Source organism: Oncorhynchus kisutch, linkage group LG22 (genome assembly GCF_002021735.2).
Source record: "Oncorhynchus kisutch isolate 150728-3 linkage group LG22, Okis_V2, whole genome shotgun sequence".
NCBI classification, from domain to species: Eukaryota; Metazoa; Chordata; class Actinopteri; order Salmoniformes; family Salmonidae; genus Oncorhynchus; species Oncorhynchus kisutch.
Window position 1 is genome coordinate 22,070,398 of NC_034195.2, and position 15,536 is coordinate 22,085,933.

Sequence of the window (15,536 nt, forward strand, 5' to 3'; positions counted from 1 at the left end):
TCATGAAATCACAAGTGCAATATAAGGAAAACACAGTTTAGCCTTTTGTTAATCCACTTGTCGTGTCAGACTTTGAAAATATGCTTTACAGCGAAAGCAATCCAAGCGTTTGTGTAAGTTTATCGATCACTCGACAAAACATTATGTACACTTAGCATGAAGTGGCTTGGTCACGAAAATCAGAAAAGCAATCAAATTAATTGTTTACCTTTGATGATCTTCGGATGTGTCACGTTCTGACCTTAGTTCCTTTGTTTTGTCTTTGTTTTAGTATGGTCAGGGCGTGAGTTGGGGTGGGTAGTCTATGTTTGTTTTTCTAGGATTTGGGATCTCTGGGTTTGGCCTGGTATGGTTCTCAATCAGAGGCAGCTGTCAATTGTTGTCCCTGATTGAGAACCATACTTAGGTAGCCTGTTTTCACCCTTGATTTGTGGGTGATTATTTCCTGTTTAGTGGTTTTGTCTTTCACCTTACAGGACTGTTCGTTTGTTATTTATTGTTTTGTTCAGTGTTCTAGATCGTCATTAAAAGCTATGAACACTTACCACGCTGCACATTGGTCATCCTCTCCTTCATACAATGACCGTCACAGGATGTTTTCATTCACAAGACTCCCAGTTACATAATAAATGTTCCTTTTGTTCCATAAAGATTATTTTTATATCCAAAATACCTCAGTTTGTTTGGTGCGTTATGTTCAGAAATCCACAGGAAAGAGTGGTCACGACAACGCAGACAAATTCCAAATAGTTTCAATAATGTCCACAGAAACATGTCAAACGATTTTTATAATCAATCCTCAGGTTGTTTTTAAAATATATATAATCGATTATATATCAACTGCAAATTTCTTTATCAGTAGGAGAGGGAAATGCAATGGCAGCCCAAACTCTGTTACACATACAAAACGCTGCTGGCACCCGGCCATACAATGACGCAATGTTATCGTTCTCGCTCATTTTTCAAACTAAAAGCCTTAAACTGTGTCTAAAGACTGTTGACATCTTGAGGAAGCGATAGGAAAAGGAATATGGTTGATATCCCTTTAAATGGAGCAAGGGCAGGCTATGGAACATGGAGTTTTCAAAATAGAAGCCACTTCCTGGTTTGATTTTCCTCAGGGTTTCGCCTGCAATATCAGTTCTGTTATACTCACAGACAATATTTTGACAGTTTTGGAAACTTTAGAGTGTTTTCTATCCAATACTACTAATAATATGCATATATTAGCAGCTGAGACTGAGGAGCAGGCCGTTTAGTTTGGGCAACTTATTCATCCAAGCTACTCAATACTGCCCCCCAGCCATAAGAAGTTACTGCCCTCCTTGCCTGGTCCGTGAGTTTTGGTGGACGGCCCTCTCTTGGCAGGTTTGTTATGGTGCCATATTCTTTCAATTTTTTTATAATGGATTTAATGATGCTCCGTGGGATGTTCAAAGCTTCTGATATTTTTTTATAACCCAACTCTGATACTTATTTTCCACCATAATTTGCAAATAAATTCATAAAAAATCCTACAATGTGATTTTCTGGAATTATTTCTCATTTTGTCTGTCATAGTTGAAGTGTACCTATGATGACAATTACAGGACTCTCTCATCTTTTTAAGTGGGAGAACTTGCACAATTGGTGGCTGACTAAATACTTTTTTTGCCCCACTGTATGTCTTTTAGTCTTGAGGCTCTTTCTCACAGACACCCTGTTTTGACTGCAATGGCTCACACATCTGCTCAGACCATTTCTTATAAGAGGCAGAAATTTGAAAAGAACTGTGGAACAGTATTAAACCTTATAATGCATATATTGCTAATCTATCGTGCAGGACCCTATACATGTAGTGGGGGAGGGTTTTATAGCCCTTCCCCTTCTATTAATACAACATAATCAACTATAAGAATACATCAATCATTTGGTGCAGCCCCTATCATGACTCCAAGGTGACCCCCATCATTCCCCGTTTAGAGACTAATTAGTCTCAGTTTCAATCATAATATGTCCTCTGAAATCAAACAGATTTTGCAAATCCCCCAGATCCATTTGATCCCAGGGATGGCCTGCTAAAGGGAGAAACAACTCCTGAGGTTCCTGGAATGCTGGTGGGTGGGGTGAGTCTGTCTATATTCCCATTCCTCCTGAGTCCTGGGAAGAACCTCACGAGTTGGATAGACAATGGGATTAAGAAAACTAGAAATGCACCAGTCTCACCTTCAGCACGATTTGTATCAGCTTCCACTTACACCATCACTCCAGCATGTTCAAGGGCAGTTAGTCCTTTTCTTACAAATATAAACAGTAGCCAAAAGCACCAATCCTCCTACAGGTATAGGAGTAAACAATGAAAACAACGTTAACATCACTTCCCCCATGACATTTCCAAATGTAGCATTAAACCAGTGACCAATTTTGTCAAAGACAGGTTTTTCAGATTTTGAGAGAGTTTTACTAAGATCAGCAATCTTAGCAATTATTGCAGTCATATTCTCAGAGGAGTCAGGGAGGAGCATAACACAATTGTCAGGCTCAACAATACCTAGTACGTTACAGTGTCCTCCTTCCTTCGCCGAGTAGGTTGTTTCTCATTACCTCTCTGCATAAAGTATAAAAACCCACATTCAAACTCCATCCTTCTCATAGGCTTTCAACCGGACTCCCGAGCAGCTCAGTGGTTGATGTAGGCTTTCTAAATATTAAAACCTGGGTTCCTGATCTCTTAGTCTGATTTCCAATTTTTCTCACCATTTGTATCTATTTGTTGTTTTCCTCAAATCCCCCAAGGGGTCTCCTGGCTGAGCCAACAAGGAGACCCATGGAAAGGATGATGGGGAAAACAAACCCCAGACCGGTGTAATCTCTGTTTCCTAGTTATAGAACCTGCGTGTGAGTGTGAAATTATGTCCCCTCCTTCTGCTCATTGGCTAGAGCCTTCTTCTTCTTCTTCATCTTTCTTTCCGGCCTTTTGTTGTGGGCCCTCTGCTTCTGTCCTTTGGCTCAGACCTTCATCTAAAGGAGGAAGTTCTCAGGGCCCTGCTCTCCCTCCAGTCGCTCATCCATGGCTTCCACTCTGGGAGGTGCTTACAGTGGGAGAGATGATGTCAGCCGGACCTCTTCGCCACTCGCAGGGCTGTTGGTATTACCATGGTTACCTGGAATGGACCCATCCATCTTGGTTGGTTTCATTTTCGCTTGTGGACTCTGAGTTTCACCCAGTCTCCAACGTTTATGGGAAGCTCATCAGGGTCCTCACCTGGGATAACCTTGTTTGCTTTCCTGTGGGCAGAGTGGAGAGACCTGACAATAGAAGTTAGTTCTTTCATGTACTCAATGTGATCACATTGTGCCTCAGTTATGTCTATCTGTCGGTCAGTCATAGGTCGAACACCTGGTGTGTTCATGGGTCATCCTGTTAACATCTCGTAAGGTGTACACCCAATACCTTTGTTAAGGCTGCTGCGCATTTTCACGAGGACAAGGGGCAAGCATTCCACCCAGCTCATTTTTGTGGAATAGCAGGCTTTTGCAAGCCCCCCTTTTGCATGCCAGACAAAAGACGTAGCCATAAGCCAGACCTAGGACAGAGAGCACACCCTCTCTCCCTCCACACTTGGTGATTGAGAATATCAGCCTGCTGCTGTTTCTCAAGATCAGTAGTTTAGGATGACAAACGACTAAAAATAGAATGCATGTGTGTGACAATGGGAAGCCGCCAATTTGGCCACCTCATCAGCTATGCTGTTACCAATACTAGCATAATCACTCCTACCTGTGTGTGCCTCAACCTAATAGCCAATTTGTTCGGTTTTCGCATAGTTTCAATCAACTGTTCAACATAAGGTCTCTTTTTAATAGGTGTGCCTGTGGTATTAATAAACCCTCTTGCTCTCCAAACCCCACACCAGGATAGACAACCCCCAATGGCATATGCTGAGTCTGAGTAGACAGTAAGGGTCTTCCCTTCCCCCAATTTACAAGCTGTTTTCAGAGATAATAATTCTGCCTGTCACGCTGATAAATGTTCTGGTAGGGGCTGTATAACCTCAATATCACCTTCCACATCTACTACAGAAAATCCTACATGTTTCTGTCCTGTGCTTTGATCTATATACGCAGAACCATCAACAAACAGCACCATGTCAGAGTCAAGCAGAGGTTCATTAAACAAGTCTTTGTCCAGAATACATTCCTGGGCTGTCCCGTTACCCCTGTTACTGTTACTGATGATTTGCTCAGGGAAGCCCGAACAATTTGTCCAGGTTTGCCTAAATAGGAACAGTGAGCTCCAGTGTCTATTAGAAATGGTAGGTAATGTCCATTAACATTAAGAGTACTCATTGGCTCTTCTCTTCCATCATTGAATTCGTACTGGGGACACTGGAGCAGGGGAGTCGGGCGCCCTGTTGGTGTTCTGATTTCCCATTGGCCATGGCTGTCCTCTGTCATTAACTTGTCCTCCTTGTCCATAGGTAGGGCATAGGTGGCCCCTGGGGGGAATTTCCGGCCCCGGGCGAGTGGTACTGTGGCTGAGGAGCATACTGTTCAGTAGTGGGGTAGTACACTCCATGATGTGCATTAGTAAAGTTTCCTCTTCCTCTGCCAGGCTCAACATTTCCTCTGCCCCTGTTGTAACCCCTTCCTCTCATTTCCCCCACACTGCAAACTCACATGCCCCAACTTCCCACAGGTCCAGCATTGAGTGTTGTTCCAGTCACAAGGGGCTCTGGCGGGCCCACCTCTTCCAGTCCATGTTTGTGGGTCACCAAAAGGCAGAGTGTTGAAAAGCACATACCCTGCAGGCACCAGGTTCATGGTGACTGTGGGGAATCTGCAGGCTTTGGTTTTGGTGAGCCTGTAGAATCAACTTGAGCAACCATCATATTGTGAGTAGAACCATCACTTCCTATCTCGATCTGTGCAAGCTGGGCCTTCTTCAGTGCAGTGTCTAGTCCTCTTTTTCTTGATTTCTCATCAGTCTTTAGTTTCTTCCGGTTTCTGAACCAGTGTCAGATACTCTTCTTTCTCTCCTCCAGTCCTTCTTCTTCTCTCTTTCTGTCTTCCTTCCCTTCCTGCTCTCTGAATAGGTCACCCATGGATGGTGGCACATTGTACATGTATTTTACTTCTTTAGTAGTTAGTATGTTTTCTACAGGCAGTCATATGTCTAGGGTCTTCCAGTCTGCTCCTTTTTGTTTTTGTAGAGTGAGTTGGGGTGGCAAAGGAAACTCCCTCCAGGGACTGTGCCTCCTTTTTTCATCCAATTCTATTGTTCTCATGCCGCTTGTTGTAGTGTCCCTACACCTCTTTCATCATAGTCCCCTTGAGGATAATTGTGGTTGCTTCTCCATTTTCTTCTGTCAGTGGTATGAGAGGGTAGATCTGTGTATAGTCACCCGGGGGTCCTCTGGGTTGAGTCTCATACGGCGGCGGAGCGGTGGGGAGTACTCCTGTTCTGCCTCTGTCCTGACTCATTTCTTTCCTCCCACACTCTAGTTTTATCTCCAGCTTAAGTTGGGTCATGGTAGCCTTGTTCATGAAGATCTGTCCTTCCAGAATCATCATTCCCATCACAGTTTCTGATACAAGGGTACTTTTCTTCTTCCCCATCTTTTTGTCCATTTTATTTCTGAATTATCTCCTTGACTAAATCCAACCTAGTCTTCTTGAATGAACCATCCAGTGGATATCGGTTTTCTCCTTCCATTTCTGTCCAGACATGCCATTTCTTATAAGTTAATGTAAATTCCATAGCGGGATACTTATTTAGCATATATTCAACAGGCGTGACAGGCTTCTTTACTCCTATCTCCTCATTCTGGTTTGATTGTGCCATGGTGCTCCGGCTTTTTATTTAGATAGTCTGCGTGTAATGTGTTTTCTAATTTCTATAGGGTTATCCTAAAGTGGGTGTAATATGTATGAATATGCCTATATAAATTATTCTCTATCTCCTTTCAGTGTGTGTTAAACAGTGGGTGATACTGAAATCCTAATTATACACTCACTTAATGCAGGCTATAGTAAATGGTTCTACTAAACTCAAATATATTTCACACAGGAGCCTCACAGAAACAACCGCATGATAGGCTTCAATTCCTAATATTATATCTTAAGGGTGTAGAGTAACAGTAATATTATATCCACCAATGCCCCTGGTGAAAGCGTCACAAAGTAAGTTTCTATAAAAATCTCTACAGAACACAACTTCCTTGTAATATTTTACTGGTATACTAAGGGTTGTACATTTCCTATACTGTCCAATGGTAGGAAAGTGTCACTAACAAATACGTTCAACCTTTTAATCAAATAACTTCTGTCCTACTCCTAACTTTTTATTCCACCATTGGGCAATTTCCCAATAAAACCGCCATAATCTGCAAGAACAAACAAATAAATAAAACATACAACACAACATTCATGAATAATTCAATTCATTATTTAGGTCATTGTCCCTGAATTACCTCCCAAAATAAAATAGATGATTATCGCTGAACCACCTCTCCAAATAACTAGTATTTGGGTAATTGTCGATGAATTACCTCAACAGAATCATCCTACCTCTCCGGAGTACTATATTTATTCATCAATGACTCATTCCATTCATCATATATTGACATCATGCATTTCACCAATAGCCAGTTATGTAATATCTCCAATCTAGAATTCGACTATGTCATATTAAAAGCTTATGTATATATTTTAGAGTGAGTGAGGTGCCACTACTTGTTAGGGGGAAACCACACCAGTGAATGTCAATTAATTACAGACTTAGATTAAACAGGTGTCTGCTTACCTTGTTCAATTTGGAGCTCTAGCACCATGGTGTGGAATCTCCTCCAACCGGGGTGGACACTCACTCCTGGCAAGCTCGCCAAATGTTGGGATAGGTTCCTTGTTAATCATTGGCTTATTGCTGAAATCAGCAATCAGACAATATCCTCTTTAAGTAAATAATCAAACCTGTATTAATGCAATTGCAGACAGAAGTTGACAATGGAAATACAGCGCGTATGTTTCAGAGTAAGTTCTGCGAAATAAAAAAGATAAAAGTTGCTTCAACCTCTCTGGGATATGTGAGACGCTCCCACCTGGCCAAAAGCCAGGGAAAATGCAGAGCACCAAATTCAAATAAATTACTATAAAAATCAAACTTTCATTAAATCACACATGCAAGATAACAAATTAAAGCTACCCTTGTTGTGAATCCGGCCAACATGTCAGATTTCAAAAAGGCTTTTCGGCGAAAGCAAACGATGCTATTATCTGAGGATAGCACCTCCGTAAACAAAGAGAGAAACAATATTTCAACCCTTCAGGCGCGACACAAAACGCAGAAATAAAAATATAATTCATGCCTTACCTTTGACGAGCTTCTTTTGTTGGCACTCCAATATGTCCCATAAACATCACAAATGGTCCTTTTTAATTCCGTCGATATATATCCAAAATCTCCATTTATTTGGCGCGTTTGATCCAGAAAAACACCGGTTCCAACTTGTGCAACGTGAGTACAAAATATCTCAAAAGTTACCTGTAAACTTTGCCAAAACATTTCAAACTACTTTTGTAATCCAACTTTAGTTATTTTTAAACATACAGTGCCTTGAACTTTGCGACCTTTTGCCACATTTCAGGCTTCAAACATTAAGATATAAAACTGTATTTTTTTGTGAAGAATCAACAACAAGTGGGACACAATCATGAAGTGGAACGACATTTATTAGATATTTAAAACTTTTTTAACAAATCAAAAACTGAAAAGTTGGGCGTGCAAAATTATTCAGCCCCTTTACTTTCAGTGCTGCAAACTCTCTCTAGAAGTTCAGTGAGGATCTCTGAATGATCCAATGTTGACCTAAATGACTAATGATGATAAATACAATCCACCTGTGTGTAATCAAGTCTCCGTATAAATGCACCTGCACTGTGATAGTCTCAGAGGTCCGTTAAAAGCGCAGAGAGCATCATGAAGAACAAGGAACACACCAGGCAGGTCCGAGATACTGTTGTGAAGAAGGTTAAAGCCGGATTTGGATACATCCCAAGGAGCACTGTGCAAGCGATAATATTGAAATGGAAGGAGTATCAGACCACTGCAAATCTACCAAGACCTGGCTATATAATCAGTAGACAGATGTTGCTCTCCGGTTTTGTGATGAAAGAAAGGTGTGGTTGAATTTCTTGTCTCGGCCTTAGGCCTATACATCACCATCGCAAAGCATATGACTTACACAACACAATTATCACAATACATACAGTACCAGTCAAAACACATAGGTTGTAATATGGCTTTTTTTTCTGGCTTGGCTTCCCCAGTAACTTTACCCACGCACTGCTACTGTCACACCCTGATCTGTTTCACCTGGCTTTGGATTTGTGCACTACAACATCCTGCCCAGCAAATAAAGAACAATCTCCCAAATGTACTGGTCCTGAGTATATGAGCCAATCATTTAATAATACACAACCCATAGCTTAGCTAATGTCATTTTCTATTAAAGAGAAAATAAAAACATTGTTTTAGTGAACATGTCCTGTAACCTAGTGTCAGGCTTCTTGCATTAAGTCAACGAAACAGGATTTGGAAAGATACTACCTGTACCTAACCTCTTCATTAGTCCTAAACATGCCAGAACCAGTGTGGGACTAGGAGCCTCTTGAAGAGCTCCTCTCCTGTCACGTCCTTGCCTCACTTTGATGTAATATTGATGTAATATTCGCTGGATTCACAGGCGCTCTAGAGAAAAGAGGCCGAAAGAGAAAGGCATTAAGGTAAGAGACTGACCTCACATCTCAGTTGCACTCTAAAACCTGACAAACAGGGTCAATGTAAAAAAGAGCCAATCATTTTGGGCCTTTTTCTCCCCAAAATGTGATAGTGGTGCCACTTTAAGATCACACTCATGCCCCTGAAAAAGTCTTAGTTTGTGGAGATTACACATATCCCCTGACAAAGCAGCCCTTGGAGTGGGAACAGAGATGTGGCTGTGAAGATTAGTACAGGGCCAACCACAGCACAGATGAGAATGATACAATCTGAACATCAGACAGAGAAAGCGCTTTGAAAAGTGTCCTTCACTCGTTCGTTCCCTGTGATATGTCTCACAGGCTTTGGAGGAGTAAATCCTTGTGCAGAACTATCGATAGATTTTAAAGTCATTAATATGCTACATTACAGAAATAGCATCCCTGCTGATTGTATGGACTGTAAGTAGATCAAGGTTCAGGTTATGCTAAGACATACATGTAACAGAGACCCTCATCTTTCAAAATGTTAGCATTAGAAATATTACTTGATTGACTTCTAAAATGATGACTTGCCTCTCTAGGCTATATAATCAGTATTATATAGACATGACCCAAGGCACCACATCATTTTTAATCATCGACAGAACTCAATTCACCAACCCTGAGCACCCACTGCCAACTAATCAAGTCAGACATAACTCATAATTCCGGAGACAAACATGCTAGAGTTAGAAATGATCATATTTCTTGCTCAATATTTACCCACATCCCATGTAAATCTATAGGACATTGCCATGGTGTGTAAAGATACATAGACAGAGATGTAAATGTTGCAGCTTAGTTTGGCATTTATACTCGTGGAGGAGCGACTTAATCCTGATATTATTCTAATCAGACCAGCAGCTTTCAGGACCATGTATACACTAAGACTTTTCTGTAATTTCAATAGTTAAACACAGGGAATTCACAGTAAAATACCTTAAATGTGTTTTACAGAATTAATGCCTTTGATTGCACTGCATTGTGGGTAAATTAACTGTAATTGGAAGCCTCGTAAAATTACTCTAACATACTGTATTTTTTAACAGTAATAGCTTATGCCTACTGTAGATTCACATTTTCAGTTTCAAGTGCCAACCTTACACTGTTAGGTGACACACATGAAGCAAAAATGTTTTATATAATTTAATTTCTTGCATGCTTTGTAAACAACAGGTGTAGACTAATAGTGAAATGCTTACCTTACAGATCCTTGTCCAACAGTACAGAGTTAAAACTAACAACAAAATATTATAGTGACATGAAGAATAAATACACAATGAATAACAATAACAAGTCAAAAACAACATCCAATCCTCTGTATGTAATTATTGGCGGAGAGTCACTTCATATTTTTAGATATACTGTAGGCCTACCGTAGGCAACACGAGTCTCACTAGTGTTGAGTAATGTGGTGTAGGTCTTATCTATTTAAAGAGCATATTGAAGTTAGAAGCAATAGGATTTGAAGCAATAGGCTACAACTATTTTAGCACCATTTCGCACTGTTCTGAGACAAGCACGGGGCTGGTCTTGATAAGTATTCAGACCCCTTGACTATTTCCACATTTTGATACATTACAGCCTTATTCTACATTGGATTCAATTGTTTTTTTACCTCATCAATCTACACAATACTCCATAATATCAAAGAAAAAAAAGGTTTTTTAGAACATTTTGCAAATGCACAAAAACGACTGAAATATCACATTTACAGAAGTATTCAAACCCTTTACTTACTACTTTATTGAAGCACCTTTGGCAGCGATTACAGCCTCAAGTTTTCTTCAATATGAAGCTACAAGATTGGCACACCTGTATTTGGGGAGTTTCTCCCATTCTTCTCTGCAGATCCTCTCAAGCTCTGTCACGTTGGATGGGGAGCGTTGCTGCACAGCTATTTTCAGGACTCTCTAGAGATGTTTGATCGGGTTCAAGTCCGGGCTCTGGCTGGTTCACTCAAGGACAATCAGAGACTTGTCCCGTATCCACTCCTGCGTTGTCTTGGCTGTGTGATTAGGATCATTGTCCTGTTGGAAGGTGGACCTTTGCCCCAATCTGAGGTCCTGAGCGCTCTGGAGCAGGTTTTCATAAAGGATATCTCTGTACTTCGCTCCATTCATCTTTCCCTGGCTCCTGACTAATCTCCCAGGCCCTGCTGCTGAAAAACATCCCCACAGCATGATACTGCCACCACAATTCTTCACCATAGGGATGGTACCAGGGTTTCCTCCAGATGTGACGCTTGGCATTCAGGCCAATGAGTTCAATCTTGGTTTAATCAGACCAGAGAATATTGTTTCTCATGGTCTGAGAGTCATTTAGGTGCCTTTTGGCAAACTCCAAGCAGGATGTCATGTGCCTTTTACTGAGGAGAGGCTTCCGTCTGGCCACTTTACCATAAAGGCCTGATTGTTAGAGTGCTGCAGAGATGGTTATCCTTCTGGAAGGTTCTCCCATCTCCACCCAGGAACTCTGGAGCACTGTCAGAGTGACCATCTGATTCTTGGTCACCTCCCTGACCAAGGCACTTCTCCCCCGATTGCTTAGTTTTGCTGGTTGGCCAGCTCTAGGAAGAGTCTTGATGGTTTGCAAATTCCTTCCATTTAAGAATGATGGTGGCCACTGTGTTCTTGGGGACCTTCAATGCTGCAGACATTTTTTGGTACCCTTGCCCAGATCCTTGCCTCAACACAATCCTGTCTCGGAGCTCTACGGACAGTTCGCTTGACCTCATGGCTTGGTTTTTGCTCTGACAGGCACTGTCAACTGTGGGACCTTTTAAAGACAGGTGTGTGCCTTTCCAAATCATGTCCAATCAATTGAGTTTACCACAGGTGGACTCCAATAAAGTTGTATGTTGTTTCATAGCAAAGGATCTGAATACTTTGTTTTTTAAACAGAAAACATTTTTTTTAAACAGTTTTTGCTTTGTTGTTATGGGTTATTGTGTGTAGATTGATTACGATTTTTTACATTTAATCCATTTTAGAATAAAGCTGTAACGTACCCAAAGGGGTCAAAAGTTGAGGGGTCTGAATACTTTCCAAATGCACTGCATGTATTAGTAATGTCCCTAGCCGCTCATTTGTGGGGGCTCTTCCGGGATATTATATTATTGTTTTCCTTGAATGATACCGGTATATGTTGCATACTTATTAACCATAATTGCTCAACTTTTATGCTGAGTCACTGTACTGAATGCAAACTGCTAGTTGTTAGTGCTGTGTTTTTTTCTCTCACTCTCGCTGCCTAATTAAGTATACAACATGGAGGAAGATGAGATTGTAGCCTGGAGCACTGAGCAAATAATAGTTCCACTGAGTAATGTATCTGTTGAAGTGACAGATGAAGAACTAAACAAAGACTTGAGTCATGTCAAAGCCTTTGGGAAGGTTTTGGTGCCCAATCAATGCTCATATTCCGCTGGTAAAAAGCAGCTAATCTTGGTTGAGATATCACATGACATAAGACAATAGTGTCAGATGTTGTAGGGATACCTGGGGAGTGTCACAACTTCTAACAATGGTGAGTGGAGGAGTCAAGCGCAGAGAGCAGGTAATTCAGTTCGTGGATATTTTATTCCATAGTCTGTGGAGCCACGACATGCAAAACACCAGGGCGCATGAAACAGCCGTCCCAAAATACAACGGACTAAACTGTCAGAAAAAATACTGATTACACTCATACACCAGATAACAGAAAACAAGCCCGCACAAATACCCAGCGGGCCTAGTGCCCTTAAATAGCCTACAAACAAACACTAACTCAAAACAGGTGTACCCAATAAACAGAAACAAACGGAAAGCGAATCGATGGCAGCTAATAGGCCGGCGACGACGACCGCCGAGCGCAGCCCGAACAGGAAGAGGCACCATCTTCGGCGAGATTCGTGACAGGGAGGTTGGTCCCTGGCCTGTGCATGTCATTGTTACATCACCTGTATCTCCTGCTGATTGTGAATATTTCCAGTCTAAGCTGCTGTATCTTCTGAGGAATAAAGAGAAGATTGTTGCTGATGTACAAGTCCTGCCCTTGCTGTTGATCTAAACACTGAGCTGGTTAGCGCCATTATCTCATTGGTGGAGAAATGTCACAGTGTGCCTACTGATATACTACTGTAAGCTACGCATGTTCTCTGGTGTGAAGTCTACTCCCAGTAGAGAAGAGGAGCATGATCCTTGGGCTGAGCAGCTTTCACCCCAGTTGCTGCTGTAACCATATACTGCAAGCTAACAGTGAAATGAAGCTGCTGAGAAAATAACAGAATCGTTTGAAAACTGAGATGACTCATCTGATGTCTGCTGCTGTCACCACAAGTAAGCCTGACACATACTCTCAGAAGTCAAATTCTGCTTTCAAAGTCAGACAGAAGAATGCTTATCCATCTCAAGGCCCTACCAGGTAGACTTGATATCTTCTGCTATAAACGTGGAGAGGATACACATTTCAAATGAGACAGGGCAAAGAAAATCTGAAGAAATTCATACGAGTCTCATCAGCCAGAAACAGTCAAAGGCAAACTATAAGCGACCCAGTAAAGGAGCGACCTGACATCCCGGTGAAGATATGTTCCACCAAGTGCAGCAAGAAACATGCAGAAATTAAAGTCGTACTACCTACTGGCTTAGTGGGCCCTAGCGCTGTTGTTCCCGTACAGATTTAAGGCATCTATACTAAAACTTAACTTGTTAGTGGATTACTTTACTCTCCAGGTCCTTTTACAAGTACTTGACGCATCTGCCATTATTAAAGCCTATTGAACACTTAAAGATTAGCTCAGAGCAATACCCCTACGATGGCTATTTGTCACTGAAGTTGAAGTTCTTAAGATCAGTAGTAGGTGTAGCGGAGACTATTGATGCACTTGTGTTGGTATTTCCAGACTCGGCCATGACAGTCGAAGTCTCTATGCTGGTTGGTACCAACATTTCTGTGGTGAAGAGAAAGGAGGTGAAGACTTCCTGAGCACACTACGAGTTCATCCTGAGAAATCCCAACTGATGCTGATGACGAGAAAAGAGGAACAGTATGGTTCTCACAGACAAAACCAGTAACATTGCTACCTGGTGGAATAACAAGACTCACCAGAATTCCAAAGTTTCCTGGATCACCTTGTACCCACACCATCCTGGTGGATAGGCCTGACGAATTCCAATTTCCAGAAGATTCCCAGTGTCCATAAGAACTTCTTGTGAGACCTGAAATTCAGACATGCATAACAGTTGCAGTCAGGAATGTGTTATTGCAGGAAATCACCTTAAAAACTTGGCATGCCCATTGCTTACCTGTTTCCTGTAGATATAGCTCCTGATCCTGATGCCCCTAAGGGGATAAGCTCAACTTACCTGAGAAGCTGACTACTTCTTCATTCGACTTTGGTGATATACCTGTATCTGAAGATTGGAAGAAGAGGTTTTAACTGATAAGATGATGGAACGAAAATAAGTTCTCAACTCATGAGTTTGATGTTGGTTGTTCCAAGAGTACTCACCATAACATCAGAGTCACTGATGACACATCATTTAGGGAGAGGTCTCGGCGGCTTGCCCCAGCTGACATGGAAGATTTGAGAAAGCACCTGAAAAATGCTGAAATAATTTCTCAGTCAAGAAGACCCTGGTGATTGTGGTGATGAGGAAGAAGAACGGAACCATACGAATGTGTGTGGAATATAGAACACTCAACAGACATACAGTTCCTGACCAATACCCATTTCCACTGATTGAAGACACCCTGACCAATTTGAATGGAAGCAAATGGATCATGTTGGATCAAATAAGTCGATATTATCAAATTCCGATGACTGAAGGTGTCAAAGAGAAGAATGATTTCATAAACTGAGTATACCAATCATTAGGAACACCTTCCTAATATTGAGTTTAAAATGTAATGATATTTTAGTGATATTGAATTGTATTTGGTTGTCAAATCAACCAAATATCAACGTTTGAAGGAGATGAATCCTCTGATTAGATAGTTACAGGTTTCAGGTTAGAGAGTGAATTTCAGAAACATCGATTTTATTCTATAAGTACTTTTTATTAACTTAAGCAATAAATGGTAAATGCAATTTCCGTATATACGGGTCCGCTGTAACACCACGCAGGGTAGAACAGAGAACTGGCCAACACACTAATATTATCTTCTAAAATACTCTGACAGAAGTAGTTCCTGCTTCCGAGCTGCCCAGTCAGAGTAGAGACTGGGCGTGGTTTAAACTCACTCAGCCTATCGATGATTGTTGGCGCACGAGCTGGTCCCAGCCCCTAGGCGCTTCAATTGATAGATGTTGCTGTGTAGAATATCTATGCGCTCATACTCTCGATACAGTTATCACACACCTGGCTCCTGTTATCTAACAAAATACCATTTGTTCTCGCAACACTATGCTCTGTATGTGTCCCAGCTCATTAACTAAATAGATAAACGCTTTTTGAGTCCCCCTTTTGACACCCCATAGGGTGTCACTCATTATCCTTTATTTCAGCGGTCCCAACATAGTAATATGTTAATAGCATTTCATGAAAATAATAAAAAGTTTATTATTATTATTATTATTTTTATTTCTTTACAGAAACACAGAAAAAATCAACAACTGATACATGCTTTTCGACTCTCCCTTTTGACACCCACAAGGGTGTCATACTCAGAATACAAAGGTTAAAAGAAACACACATTTATTGTATAAATAATAAAATACCTATTTTCCACCCTATGACTAAATCTTATACATCCAATCACACCTTTATTTTTAT